This window comes from Misgurnus anguillicaudatus, chromosome 21 (genome assembly GCF_027580225.2).
Source record: "Misgurnus anguillicaudatus chromosome 21, ASM2758022v2, whole genome shotgun sequence".
Taxonomy (NCBI): domain Eukaryota; kingdom Metazoa; phylum Chordata; class Actinopteri; order Cypriniformes; family Cobitidae; genus Misgurnus; species Misgurnus anguillicaudatus.
Window position 1 is genome coordinate 385,684 of NC_073357.2, and position 16,535 is coordinate 402,218.

Genomic DNA, 16,535 nt, shown 5'->3' on the forward strand with positions numbered 1-16,535 from the left:
AGTCAGGCAAGACCATGACAGCCACAAAACACTGGGAACACGTGTTACACAGACATGATGTGAAACACACGTGTTCCCACGTACACACAATGCTGCCATGGTCTTGCCCTCTAACACAGACCTGAACCTATACTAAGGTCTGGCAAGATCACGACAGCAACAAGACACCGGGAACATGTGGAAGCCACACACAGAATGTGATTCCACATGTCCCCACACAGAACACGATACTGCCACGGTCCTGTCAGATGCACTCAGACCTGCATCTAGCACAGATGTCCGACAAGACCGTGACAATCAGAGGATGAGTACATGGTGGTCATAAAGGGATGGACATGGTCAGAAACAATGCTCAGGTAGGCCGTGGCATTTAAATGATACCCAATTGGCACTAAGGGGCCAAAAGTCCCGGCCCCGGCATCCTGGCCAAACTTGCCCATTGGCCTACTAATCATCCCTCAAACTAATTGGCTATATCACTCTGTCTCCTCTCCACTAATAAGCTGGTGTGGTGAGCGGTCTGGCGCAATATGGCTGCCGTCGCATCATCCAGGTGGATGCTGCACATTGGTGGTGGTTGAGGAGATTCCCCCGTTCATATGTAAAGCGCTTTGAGTACTGAGAAAAGCGCTATATAAATGTAAGGTATTATTATTATTATTATTAAAAGTGTGCCAAGAAAACATCCCCCACACCATTACACCACCAGCCTGCACAGTGGTAACAAGGCATGATGGATCCATGTTCTCATTGTGTTTACCCCAAATTCTGACTCTACCATCTGAATGTCTCAACAGAAATCGAGACTCATCAGACCAGGCAACATTTTTCCAGTCTTTAACTGTTCAATTTTGGTGAGCTCGTGCAAATTGTAGCCTCTTTTTCCTATTTGTAGTGGAGATGAGTGGTACCCGGTGGGGTTTTCTGCTGTTGTAGCCCATCCGCCTCAAGGTTGTGCGTGTTGTGGCTTCACAAATGCTTTGCTTCATACCTCGGTTGTAACGAGTGGTTATTTCAGTCAAAGTTGCTCTTCTATCAGCTTGAATCAGTCGGCTCTTTCTCCTCTGACCTCTAGCATCAACAAGGCATTTTCGCCTACAGGACTGCCACATACTGGATGTTTTTCCCTTTTCACACCATTCTTTGTAAACCCTAGAAATGGTTGTGCGTGAAAATCCCAATAACTGAGCAGATTGTGAAATACTCAGACCGGCCCATCTGGCACCAACAACCATGCCACGTTCAAAATCGCTTAAATTACCTTTCTTTCCCATTCTGACATTCAGTTTGGAGTTCAGGAGATTGTCTTGACCAGGACCACATCCCTAAATGCATTGAAGCAACTGCCATGTGATTGGTTGATTAGATAATTGCATTAATGAGAAATTAAACAGGTGTTCCCAATAATCCTTTAGGTGAGTGTATATATCATTAATCAACAGTCCACACACAGCATTTACTTCAATTACATCAGAAATTACTGTTATTAAATTACTGAGTAATCACTTACTGTACTTTCTCAATGAAAAACTAATGAAATAACAGTAACTAATTACTTAGTAACACCCAACACTGGTCATGAAGTCCTCTCAATAACCCGTCTGTGATTGAAAACAACATTTCTCTTTTTCATCATCACCACATCTTCAGCAGTTGACTTTTATCATGAGAAGAGCTCAAGCAGATCTGTCATTTCATCCTTTAATCCCGTGAGTTTTTACAGCTCGTAGGGTGGTTTTGACTTTTAATCCCTGTATAAATTGAGCGTGTTGACATCAGCCCACAGTTTCATCGCCGATAATCAGATCAACTCCTACTGACGGACTCCAAACGCATCTGATTCATGTGCCGGACTTTCATACCTGGATCTTTAGCTCTTTTATGAACTCCAGTGCTTTATGGACTCGTGCACGCTGAAGAATCGTTGTTATTTTTCATCCAAGTTTAGAGACCAGAGAAAGATTTTTAATCCCGTGAATTTATCACTCCGCAACAGGATGAAGAATTCCAGCGGAGGCGATTGCCAAAAAAATCTATAAAATCGAATCCTATTAAAGCACATAAACAAGTGAAGGGAGCTTCCTACACAGAAGAGAAATGTCTTCAAGCTCTCTCACTAAATCACGCCTGTATGTCGGAGAGATGGTTTATACGTCGGAGAGATGGATTAGATTCTTCAGCACATGTTTTCTGCTCTCTGTTGCAGTGCATTCTGGGAGTGAATGAGTTGTGTCCCATTGTGTCTCTTTATATCAGAGGAACGTCTGTAATGCACATGTTGAAGTAGATTAAACCCTCGCTTTCTGTCTTCTGCTCCGAGACAGTTAAACAAGGTCAAACAGTTAGCTGCTGTTATAAACGCATTATTCCTATAAATTATCTGCACAGAGTTTCTGTTGTTTAAGGTTAGTTAGTTGGGGGAAAATTGAATTAACTTAAAATTACGTTTAACGCGTTAGTCCCTGCCCTACTTAAAATACTTGGACCTGGTTTCACAGACAAGGCTTAGCTAAAGCAAAGTCTAAGTATGTTTAAGTATCTTTCATAAACATGTCTTGGGAAAGGTGGCAAGTATCTCTAGACCAACTTAATGGTATTGAGATTTTTTTAGCTATAACAAATTGAAGTAATTAATAAAATGTGTTTTCATCAGAAATGTAAATATTTCAATTGTTAGAAATGAAAGTAATGTTTTATAAGTAGATCTAAGTTCTTAGTGCAGCAGTGTAGTCTGGATCACACACACATTTTGCATTTGTCTTTCCACAGGATCAATATTAGTCCAATTACTTACTTTGTTTTGCCTGCTTTAAACCTCCATGACTTGCTCTTGTGTTATATTCTCATTTAACTGTATTATATTTTGTCTGGTGTTCTTGATTGATCGTTATAATTGGTGGATTTCTTTACTCCATCTCAATAACCAAATAAATGAAGACATCTGTAGTGAAATAACTTGCTTATGTTTCTCTTATTTGTTTATTATATTGATGATTTCAGATGCTGTATTGAGCAGTAACAATCTTGATGTAATATGTGACACCGCCAGTGAAACTCCGGCTAAAACTGCGTGAAAATCTTTGATCATTTTTGAGATTATCCCACAGTTTTAGAGACAAGATCCTAGATTAAAACATGTTTGATTTTTCTCAACTAAAAATACCTTGCACGTACAGATCTTCAAATATCCCAGTCCCATTGATTTGTCTCAAGATACACATCAGTAACGTCTTTCTCTAAGGCATGTTTATAAAATACGTTAAAAGATTTTAATTTAACTAAGGCTTAGTCCTGGCCTGTCTATAATGAAATGTATAAAAAATGTGGCAAAAGAACCACTTTGCTTTCGTGTGCAAATCAAAAGCCAAAATGACATAGACACTGAGATATCTGGGATAGACACACTGTTGGTACTGTTGTTCATTCAACACATCAGACACAGGCTGGGACACAAATCTGCGTATGGCAGGCACAATTGTCAACTTCAAGCTTGACATGGGCGCTGAAACGTCATTCCAGTGAAAATCATTGATCAGCTTCAGGTTCCTGTGAACATTCAAAAGACTAACACAGTACTTGTGTCGTATAGAGGCACTCACATTAAACCAGAAGGTAATGCTAAACTCCATGTGCAGGCCAAAAATAAAACAACTGACATGATGTTCTTTGTGACTACAGCATCAGATATAACCCTACTTGGGAGACAGGCATGCGTGCAGTTGGACCTCATAAGAAAAGTAGACACCATCATCACCCACCACAAAATCTGAGCTCCTCAGCCACTATCCATGAGTGTTTCAAGGTTTGGGCCAGTTTCTGGGATTACCTAATATATACACTCACCCTTCCATTCCTCTGGTCATACATGGCTGTAGGAAGACACCGTATGCAGTCCACGACCGACTCAAAGAAACATTGGATGAATTGGAGAAAATGGGTGTCATAAGCAAAGTCTCTAAACCTACTCCATGGGTTAGCAGTCTCTGCATCACAGAAAAGAAAAACTGAGAGTCTGTCTGGATACCAGAGACCTAAACAGCGGCATACTCCACCAGCACTACAATATTCCCACCCTGGAGGACATATGGAGTAAGTTAGCTGGCAAAAAGCTGTTCACCGTCTTGGATGATAAGGACGGCTATTGGCAGATTCAACTAGATAAGGAGTCAGCAGATCTCTCTGTTTTTAACATGCTGTGGGGCGATATCATTTTCATCGGAGTGACGAGGGACGCTGAGTTGCAAACCCGGAGCTCCGTTGAGCTTATCAGCTAAATCCTATTTTTTCACTATCTTATTCCTATCTATATAATATAACTTATTAGTTTGTCTTAGGAATACTTTACCTTGACGATTACTGAATTGTATTACTAAGCGAAATGATTTTATCACTAGTAACACCCAGTGTTGGCATATAGCCTGCTAGCATCACCAGTCGGTGCCGGCTAAAGCTAGCATTTCTCGCCCAGCATGAAAACGGTAAGACTCCGCTGGTCATTGTAACCTACACTACTTGCCACATGTACAGTTTAGCTTCATCCGTCAGCACAGAGGGGTTTACATGTGCTAAGTGTATTGAAGTAGTAAGGCTGACGGAGAAGGTTGCAGAACTAGAAGCGCGCATCCGAGCGCTAGTTAAGGACAGTATGACCGCTAATGTTAATGTTACAAACACTGTTTCAGGTGCGACTAGTGTTAAGCGTAATACACATGGCTCGGTTCCGACTTCAGAGTCAAGGCGGCTGACTAACTGGGTGACTGTCAGGGGGCATAGTTACATTCGGCATCCAAATCACGCTTAGTGATGCATTAACAGATGAACTCAAATGTTAAAATTCTGCCTTCTTAACATAAGATCGCTTACCAATAAAGAACATATTATCAATGAAATAATTACAGACCAAAACTTAAATGCACTCTGTTTAACAGAGACCTGGCTTAAAGCAGACGATTACATCAGTTTAAACAAATCCACCCCACAAGACTATTACTATAAACACGTTCCTCGTCTAAAAGGGAGAGGGGGTGGTGTAGCTACAATATACAACAAAATATAACCATAAATCCGAACTAAAATTTAATTCGTTTGAAATAATACTGTTAAATATGGAAATAACTGATTGTAACAACAAACAGCTTTCGTTCGTTTTAGCTACCATCTACAGGCCTCCGGGCCACCACACAGATTTTCTTAAAGAAATAGCAGATTTCCTATCTGAGCTTAGAGTCACAGCAGATAAAGCTCTTATCGTTTGTGATTTTAATATCCATGTGGATAACCCAAAAGATGCATTAGGACGTGCGTTTATGGATGTTCTAAATTATCTTGGTATTAAACAAAATATGTCAGAGCCCACGCATACTCGCAAACACACATTAGACTTAATTCTTTCACTCGGACTCAATATTAATGATATCGAAATATCACCCCAGAGCGATGCAGTTTCAGACCATTGCCTTGTGTCATACACGGTACTTCCAGATAGGACCGCTCGGTCGACAACATGCTACAGATTAGCCAGAACAATAATTTCCACCACTAAAGATAGCTTTATTAGCACTCTTCCAGACCTGTCTCAAATGAAACATGTAGCAGATAACTCTGACGATCTGGATATTATAATAGAAAACCTGAACAACGTTTGCACTAGCACGTTGGATGCCGTTGCTCCCATTCGAAAAAAGAGAATCAAAGAAAAAACACCAGCTCCATGGTATGACCATCACACCGCTGCTCTTAAAAAAGAAGCTAGAAAAATGGAACAAAACTACCGAAGCACAAAGTTAGAGGAATGGCTTTCAGCATGGAAAGAGAGTGTTCAACACTACAGACAGGCTATAAAAACCGCCAGATCTACCTATCTCAGTACGCTTATTAAAGAAAATCATAACAACCCTCGTTTCCTATTTAGCACAGTTGCGAAACTGACTAGAAACAAAGAACAAACAGAAACAAAAAGTAAACTCCAACATAATAGTAACGACTTCATGAACTTCTTTACTAACAAAATTATGGTTATTAGGGAAAACATAGAAACTACACAAGCAACCAACACTCTACCCATTAGTACATTTAATACTAGATTACCATGCGAACATCTTGAGTCATTTAAACCAACTACAATAGAGGAGCTCTCTAAATTAGTAGCATCATCCAAATCATCGTCCTGTATATTAGACTCTGTTCCCAAAAAACTACTTAAAGAGGTATTTCATGTAGTGTCTGACCCAGTACTAAATATCTTTAACTCATCACTAGAATTAGGATACGTTCCAACAGCTTTCAAACTAGCAGTTATTAGACCGCTCATTAAAAAACCAAACCTTGACCTGGGAGATCTTAATAATTTTAGACCAATCTCAAATCTACCTTTTCTTTCTAAAATATTAGAAAAAGTAGTGGCAAGCCGGCTACGCACATTCATAGTGAATAATAATACATATGAAAAGTTCCAATCAGGATTCAGGCCCCACCATAGCACAGAGACAGCGCTGCTTAGAGTTACAAATGACCTCATGTTAACATCCGATCGTGGTGAAATCTCAATCCTTATATTACTAGACCTTAGTGCAGCCTTTGACACAATAGATCACACAATCTTACTCAATAGACTAGAAAACTATGTTGGTATCAGTGGTCAGGCGTTAGCCTGGTTTAGATCTTATCTAACCAATCGACATCACTTTGTTTATGTAAATGAGGAAGAGTCATATCACTCCCTGGTTAAATACGGCATACCACAGGGATCCTATTCTCGTTATATATGTTACCTCTAGGAGACATTATCAGGAAACATAACATAAGTTTTCACTGCTATGCGGATGATACCCAGCTTTACATCTCCTCACATCCTAGCGAAACCCACCAGTTTGCTAAGCTAACAGACTGCATTAGTGATATTAGGGACTGGATGGCACATAACTTTCTTATGCTAAACTCCAATAAGACAGAGATACTTATTATTGAACCAAATCGCTCCAAACATAATATGTCAGATTACAAGCTGCCCATAGATGGCTGCATGGTGGTGTCATCTTCCACGGTTAAGAATTTAGGCGTAATGTTTGACAGCAATCTATCTTTCGATAGTCATATCGCCAACGTCTGCCGCACAGCATTCTTCTCTCTTAGAAATATCTAAAAAATACGCCATATGCTGTCTGCATCAGATGCAGAAATGCTTATCCATGCTTTTATGACCTCTAGAATAGACTATTGTAACTCGTTACTCGGGGGATGTCACGTAAATCAGGTAAATAAGCTACAGCTGGTTCAAAACGCCGATGCAAGAGTGCTTACTCAATCTAAAAAGTATGACCACATCAGTCCAATTCTAGCATCTTTACACTGGCTACCAGTTAAATATCGCATACAATTTAAAATATCACTAATCACCTACAAAGCCTTAAATAGCCTAGCGCCCTCATATATTCAAGAATTACTATCAGAATACAATCCACCACGTAAACTGCGATCACAAAATTCTGGTAACTTAATTATCCCTAGAATATCAAAAGTGTCTAAAGGTCCTTTTCCTACTTGGCCCCTAAGCTCTGGAATGATTTACCAAATAATGTTCGAGTATCAGACACAGTCGATCAAGTTAAATCTAAACTTAAAACATTCTTCTTTAACAAAGCATTCACATAAAATATGTCCAGTAAATGAAATTATCCTGCAATAGTTATTTTGACTAGAACAAAGCACTCACATACCTCATATGGGTAATATGCTATTGCTGCAATAGGTAGCCTGTCTGGAACCAAGCAAATATTGAACCACACTACTGTATGACACTTGCATTACATGCGAACGGCCCCTACGCTAATAGAATTCAGTTTTTCTCTCCCTGTCTCGACCCCGAGGACAATGAGACAAACAGACCCAGTTCCTGTTGCTGTGAAGATCATCGCATCACTGATCTACTGACCGTCCTTCAACGTGATGCCCAGCCGATGCGCGACCAACGACCACCGGCTGAACCAGTTTAATCCGCTTACCTGCTTCCTATCCCTACCGTGTTTATATATATATATAAATATATATTCATTTCTCCCAAGGGTTTTTTGTCCTTCTAGGAGTTTTTCCCACTGGGTTTTCTCCTAGGGGTTTTTTTCGTCCTCGGGAGAGTCAGCCAACTTTGGCTTAACTTAGCACTTTACTGTATACATTACATTATTACTACACTTGCTTGTACGGTTTATCCTTAGCCGCAATATTCTACTTCTTATAATATCTATTGATTTTCTGTGTTCTCCTCTATATCTATTCATGTAAAGCTGCTTTGCAACAATTAACAATTGTGAAAAGCGCTATATAAATAAAATTGAATTGAATTGAATCGCATGCCTTTCAGCATAAAGTCAACGAGTGAGGTATTTCCATGCTTACACTCCGAGAGCTTTTGGGACATTGAAGGTGTTTTCATGGTGGCCGATGACATGATCATAGCGTCATTCTCCAAATCAGAACATGACGCCATCCTGGAGAAAGTAATGAACAGAGCAATAAGCCTAAACATAAAATTCAACAAAGGCAAGTTTCAGTACATGGTCAATGAGGTACCTTAGCCATGTTATCACCGCAGAGGGAGTAAAGGCTGATGAGTCAAAGGTTGCAGCAATATTGCAATTTCCCCCTCCCACTGACAGAAAAGCTCTTCAATGCTTGCTGGGTATGACAAGCTAACTGTCGCAATACATTCCCAACAAAGCCACTTTCACTGCACCACTCAGGCTGTTGCTAAGGAAAGATATAGAGTGGCAATGGCATCCTGAACAGCAGTCAGCACTTGAAAATCTCAAAACAGCCATAGCAACTGCACCTGTTCTAGGGCATTTGACCCAAAGAAGCAGTGCAGGCTGATCCTTCAAAAGATGGCTTGGGGGCCGCTTTAATGCAGAAACAGCAACCAATTGCATATGCTTCCAGAGCGCTATCGCCCACTGAAAAGAACTGTGCCCAGATAGAAAAAACAAATACTGGCCATAGTGTTCGCTCTGAGAAAGTTCCACCAACATGTTTATGGTGTGGCAAGTAGAGTTCAATCGGATCACAAACCGCTTGAGGCGATATTCTCCAAACCCATAGGCGCCGCACCTGCACGCCTTCAAAGAATGCTGCTCCAGCTACAAAGGTATGACATTCACATTGTTTACACTCCTGGCAAACAGATGCTCATTGCAGACACACTGTCCAGAGCGTACATTCAGTATGATGCAACAGAGAGTTTAGACCTAAGTGAAGAGAAAGTCATCGACGCAGTGATTGAAGAATAGCTCAGTGGTAACATCATGCACATGATCCAACAAGCCACACAGTCAGATCCTGAGCTTTACCTGATACGGCAGCTAAAAGGATGACCAGGCAGAAAGAAAAATGTCCCACTAGCTGCTCAAGCTTACTGGCCAGTCAGACACACTATTAGCATAGATGATGAGCTACTCATGAAAGATGATGGCATTATCATCCCTCATGCACTACGACAGGAAGTGCTGAAACAACTTCATGTGGCACATCAGGTCATACAGCAGTCTCTGGCAGACGCTTCTACTGGACAGGACTCACTGAAGCCGTACGTAACATGGTGGAAGCCTGTAGTTGCTGTCAAGAGAGTCATCCTGAAAATCAAAAGGAGCCACTTATCTCACACCTAGTACCAAAGGGACCCTGGCAGAAAATAGCTGCTGACATTTTTGACTTTTAAGGACGTTCATTTCTTCTGATTGTGGACTACTTCTCTAAATATCCAGAAGTCCTGCAGCTGTCAGTCAAAATGTCAGGCCCACTGATAGCACAGTTGAAGGCAGTGTTTGCAAGATGCGGTGTGCCTGAGATCCTGATTGCAGATCATGTACCCTTTGCCAGTGCTGAAATGGCTTGATTTGCTGATGACTGGGGTTTCAACATCACACACTCCAGTCCAAACTTCCCTCAGCCCAACTGCATGGTAGACCGGGCCTTAAAAACTGTCAAGTCTATGCTGAAAGCTGCTGTTCTATCTGGTGCTGACCCTCACCTATAGCTTTATTGACTCTCCGTAACACTCCTGTCACTGTTCTCAAATACTCTCCAGCACAGATCCTTATGGGCAGAGTTCTACGTTCCACTTTACAGCCCGTAAAGCTGTTCTGCAACCTTCTATACCTTAACACATCCAGGAAGCGCTGCAGCATATTCAATCAAAGCAAAATAAATAAAATGATAGAACAGCAGCTCCTCTTCCGGCCTTAAAGGGGGACAGAGAGTATATATGAGAATCAAAAACACATGGAAACCAGCTACAGTTGTTATTATGTGAGATGAGCCCCGCTCATACAACTTTGTCACATCATCGGGCACAATCTACCGCAGAAACAGAAGTCACCTCAGGCCTGACAGGTCAATCAAACAGGACTTACAACCTGACTGTTCCATGTACAATGACACTGTTCCAAAACCTGCTTCAATTGAGCCACCTCAAGATGTGGAAAGGAGTGTGCAACGACCACAATGCACTAGACCTGTTTGAGTCGTGACTCACTCAGATCTTTCACCTGGATCTTTAAATTAACTCTTTCACCGCCATTGACGAGATATCTCGTCAATTAAGAGAAAACGCTTCCCCGCCAATGACGAGATTTTCCGTCTTTCCGCAATACCGCTATATACCTTCCGCAACTTTTTAAAACCGGAAGTATTGCCCTATGGCAAGCTGCTGCATGTCCGTGTCTGTTTTAAAGATCGCTCTGAATGGGATCTCTATGAAAAGTCCGTCACAAAAATGGAATTATCTCTGCTTTTTCCTCAAGATGTGGTGTTTTTGCAGAAACCTACCCATATTCAAAAGCTGATTACAAAAGAACTACTAAAGGTAGGATGAAACGGTTTTTTTGTTTGAAATATTGTATGTTAATATATTTAAAGAAGAACATTTTCTGGAAGGCATTAAACTTTGGTGAAAATCATGAAAAACGCTGGCGCTGGCTGGCAACTTTTTTTAAAAACGCTGGCAGTGAAAGAGTTAACTCATGAGTCGCGAGTCTCTAGTATCATTAACCCGGATCAGTTGAGTCCAACTACAATTCAATGTAAAACCATAAACAGCGCCACCACACACACAAACCTCTTTCAACATTATTAATGAGACTTTGCTCGCTCTACAGATCCACTCGTAACCACCTGATCTGAGCCGGAAACACTGCAGATTCGCAGATCTGCCGGAAACATTGCAGACTCGAGACTCTTCGGCTCTGACCCATAACATAGTAGGAACACTCACTATTTCAGATGTGGTATCGAAGTTTATGAAAAATAAACCCCTTTTCAATGTTTTTAAAATTGACTTAAAAAATTCTATAGATTGTATTTCTGGATTAAAGGGTAAATCAGAATCAAAATGTATGCAATACTTAACTGATTTAACTGATAAATAAAAATAAGAAATATATATATATTTCAGATGTGGTATTTTTTTGTCTGCCATGTCGCCAGCTTTACTATGACAGCAGTTTTCTGCAGTGTTTCATGAGTCCCATTGTCTGCTAACCCGGATCACTTTAGTGAGTGACTCACAATAACCCGGATCCTTAAAAGGAATTGAGTTTGCAAGGCCTACAATGCACAAGAATGCACAAGAGCCGGACGTATCGTCAGACAACCGGCACGGTTCAAGGATTATTTGGTTACTTAAGCATGCTAGTCTAGTGTTAATGTTGCTTGTTCATAGCAAATGTTTATTTTATACACTGGTGACGTTTTCAGCGTACTGTCCTTGCTTTACCTCTGATTAATACTTTGTTTAAAGCTTAAGAAGGGGGATGTAGTATATGCGGTGAATGGTATTGTCCAGGGCACCCCATACAGTGTGTGTAGTTGGTATGATCCAGGATATTTGGGTATGCTCTCAACCTGGGGTGCATTTCCCAAAAGCATCGTTGCTAACGGGAATTGCATTGCAAACAAAAAAATTGCTAACTTAGTTCAGTTCAACGATGCTTTGGGGAAATGCACCCCTCTTGAGTTGAGTTATATGCACGCTAGTAAAAAAGCTCAACGTGAATTCCTATGTGTACATGTCTTTATGTTAATCAAAGTTTAACAAAAACTACAACAATATCAGTGGTTTCTGGAATCTCTTTTCTATCATTAGAAAGTTAAAACAGACCATAATATTAAACCGCACAAGTGACAATCGGTCCAGTGCCAGGCAAGGCAGAAATATTGTGACTTTAGCTCGGTTCTTATTATCGTGCAGATCATTTTCATGTCATCTCCAAATGTCACGAACAGCTTACAATATCAGTTTTTAGCTCAACTCCAGACAAGATCACCACGACACCACCCTATTTTATATACATTTTAAAGTTATGTGTGAAAAAATGCAGTTTTCGGATGCTTGTGTTTGATGATCTCCGAGTCTGAATATGACACGCACAACCCCGTACAATGATTTAATGCACATCATATAAATAAACCTGTCTTACAAGACTTTTCAAATTTGTTTCAAACATTTCAATTTGCACAAACCTACTTTGTTTTGCAGCTATTACAGTGTTTCCTAGTGTTTGTGTGTGCTGTGTTTTATATTCAGCAGTATTAACAATGATACCTCACACAATATCTGCCTACTGTTAGCTGTACATTTTAAAACAGATACGATCATTTATAACTATAAAATACGATTTGCAATAGTTTTTCCTCTGTGTTTCATGCAGTGATGAGGTCACCTGTCAGTTTCTGATCCATCTACAGTATTACATACAGAAAACCTCAACATTCAATATCAGATCAATCAAGATCTTCACAGCAGCCCTACAGTATATGACATGACCTATTGTCCATCTGTATCTATCAACATGTCTGCTAATGTCCACATGTTCCTCATATTTTGACATGTTTCGTTTATTTACTTTACCAAATCAGAGATCCTTCCTGAAATATGTGATGCCCTCTTCTTGACATTATTAACTCATTGTTGGTATGATGTTATGTTCCTTTCAAACCAGAAGCCATTAGACATTTTCTTAAAAAAAAAACTGAACCCAGGGAGTTTGTTTAGTGGGCAGGAATATCACACACATGCGCTTTAAGCAAACTGAGTCCAATCTTTGCAGCCTTACATTCTGTCTGTCAAATAATGGCACAAAAGTATTTTTACTCCTCAACTATATTCCTCTCCAGAAAGATGGTGTCTGCGAGAACTTCCAGTCAGTTTTAGACCACATCATAGCACAGAGGAATCTGGGTGTTATATTTAACATATCATTTGAAAACCACATTTCAGCTATTTGTTCAGTTTTCATCTTAAAAATATATCTTAACTACGCCATATGCTGTGCGGTTGTTTGTGTGAATATTAAAGACGGAGTGATATGAATCCTGACGTTAACCCACAACATCAACACTGACACTTTAATTAAGAAAATCCACCATAAAAACACCCTTTAGATCCCCTCTACTCCTCTTTTCCTTTTCTCTCTCTCTTCTTCTCCTCCATCTCATCCTGTAGTTTATTTCTTCTGCAGTAAAGTACATGGCACTGGGGCATCATAACAGTGTTTGTATCATGATGGTTTGTGTTATTGTAGGGGTTTGAATGAATCTGACTGATGTTTCTCTTCTCTCTCATCCATTACTCCTGCAGAGATCTTCACAGCTGCCAAGCTGCATGCTGGGACACCACTGAGAGCCTCCAATACCAAAACACAAGTGTGGGAGAAATCTGCTGTTAGACTTAAGGACAGGTTTCTAAATGTCCTGCAGTGTATAATTATACATCATAAGACCAGAGAGAGAGGCAGACTTTGACACCTGTCACCTCATCACTGTTACCATAGAGACGCTCCTTCACCTCTCTGACTGACACACATCAGTCCTGCATCTACTCGCTCCTGACGGTTAATGGAGGGTAATTAGGCAGTTTTAATAGAAGGTTAATTGTGTATCAGAATATGATTCATGCTGCTCATTTATGTGTGTCATAAACCGAGAGGACGCATCAGAGCACCGATCAAAAAAATATTCATGGTAAAGTGAATGATTGCTTCTCAAGTATACTTGGTGGATTTTATTTCTCATGATCCTAAAAAGCATCAAGAGACAGTTCAGCATTATAAATGTCATAGTTTGAACATTCATTGGGGATAACTCTTTTTGTTATTTTGTCTTTTGTGTTAGCGTAATGGGACCATCGCAGCGTGTCGAACATTCCCGAACTTTCCCGCAGTAACACACAGCGGCGGGACGCGACCCACGCCTGTCCGCGCTCTGACGCCACCGGTAACGCGTCGCTCAGAGGAAAATGGAATTCACCTCGGACGGCAGAAGCAGATGAGACACGCGGCGGGAAAACTATCAATTTCACAGCGCTCGTGACTGACAGACACATAACGAGTTTCGCGCTGTGGAGAATTTAAACACGTTCACCTGCAGCCAACAGATCCTTCACAAAAGCAGAAGCAGGGGAATTAAACATGATAGTGTCATGCACTGGAAAATATACAAACATTCACAGTATTAAAACAAAAGTTTGACTTTGTAATATTTACACTTTCAAAGATTATAGTGATGAGTGTAAAAAGTGAACGCACTCGTCATGAAATGCCAGCAATCAGGAGACAAATCTGCTTCATTTTCTCTGATTTCAATGTAATAATTCCTATAATTGACAATTGTAAAACTTTTCATAATTTTCATAATGCAGTTTGAATGCAAACATGACAGTGAAAGACACAAAAGTGTTGCCATAGCAGATCTGAGGATGTGAAGCAGAGCTCAGAGCAGAACAACACGGGCTGTCATGTTGTAATTACCGTAATTACGGCTTCAACGTGGCCAAAATCGCTTTTACTGTGTAACCCAGCACCATCTAACCATCTCGCTACTCCAACCATTCAACTTCACTGGTCACCCCACAACCATTACACACGATCAATATCCTTTTTACAATATAGAAGAAAATCGGTTGCAAACCACAGTTTTTGGATATGAAACCAAATGGCAAACGTTTGTCACTCACGCAAACACTTCTGCTGTCAGAATGCAGATGGCAGCAGTTTTATTTTAAATTATTATTCTGTTCAACCTTCCAGAAAAACCCTGATAGAGTTCCAGCAGAGCTCCGGTATCAGCTGAAATTATGCCGAACTCCGAACGCCTCCGACTGCCACAGGAAATAAAAAGATCAGCACTTGACATCTTATTTGAATTAGAGTCTGATTCTGTCCCCGCAGGCCAGAGAAACTGTAAAGTTCCCGACTCGATTTTCCACAAGCCATTCCGGAGAATCTCAGTTTTCTCATTACAGCGGTTTGGTCACAGGCTTTTTTCAAGGCAGGCCATCAACCGAGGTGGAAGCGCGGGTCGCCGTGTTCTCGTTCTCTCCGCGTGCTCGGGCCAAACCGACTCTGGAACGCTGACTTGCCACATTTGGTCCCAGTGTAATGGATTTGCTTGCCGTTAAGAGGCAGCGGGTCTCCTGGGAAACGGGAAATAGCTTAACGCCGCTCACTTTCTGCTGGTCTGGTGATTTATTTTGATTAGGCTGATGAAGTCTTCGCCGTCGCCGGCCCGGAATATAATCGACACGTTGCGCCGGAGGTCAAAGCGAGCAGTGCCGGGTTTGTTCGGAGCGATGCGATCGGGTGTAAAGATATTTCCGCTGGGCTATTACTCAATGCTGCGGCGTCACGTGACGCTTTAATCAATCAAAGAACCCGACCCGTGTTACATTCGATCCATGAAGTGAACGTAACATCCGCATCACAGGATCTCAAACGTTTCGGTGGTGCAGGTGCCATTTTAAGGTCGATTTGAAAAACTTTCTCAAATCCCGGCTCAAGAAAGCCATTAATACTGTAAGTTGATTTCCCCAAAAATCCCAAAGTTTGTGGCTTTGCGCTGCAAGATAAAGTGCAGCCATAAAACAACATACATTTGCTTGATGCTAAAGCTAAAACTGTTCAACACAATATTAAAGCTGCACTCTACTGTAGTAAAATAAATCAATAAAAAACAATCTGTCAGATCCTGACCATGATTCACAACAGTTAGCTTCTAATACCCATTTATCATTAAAACTGTTGGGTGTGATTTCACTGAAAATCGACATCGATTCACTTCAACACAGATAAAGTCCATCAAGTCATTTGCAATTTTATGTTTCAAACAGAGAAACATCATTCAAATTTTCAAAGATGATATTATTTTGCTTACAACACTGAAATGTTTATTTACTTCTCAATTAAACTATTAATTTGTTAAAGTGTGGTAGCAGAGCGTCGGTCTATCTGTGTGGTTGACCAATAGCAGACAGCAGACGTGTTGTGATGTTGTGGAAATTAAACAGACTGAATGTAAATAAGAGTTTTAATCACACAGGCCCATGCGTCAGCAGCAAGGGATTGTGGGATTTTGGCACATGGCAGAGGTGAAGCCATTAACCTCACGTCCTCCACCTCTCTCCAACTTTCACTCAGTCTTTTAAAACTCATTTCTCTTTCATCAGCTCATTTACTGCGCCGCTCTTTCAGTTTGAGTCTCACTGACAGAAAAAA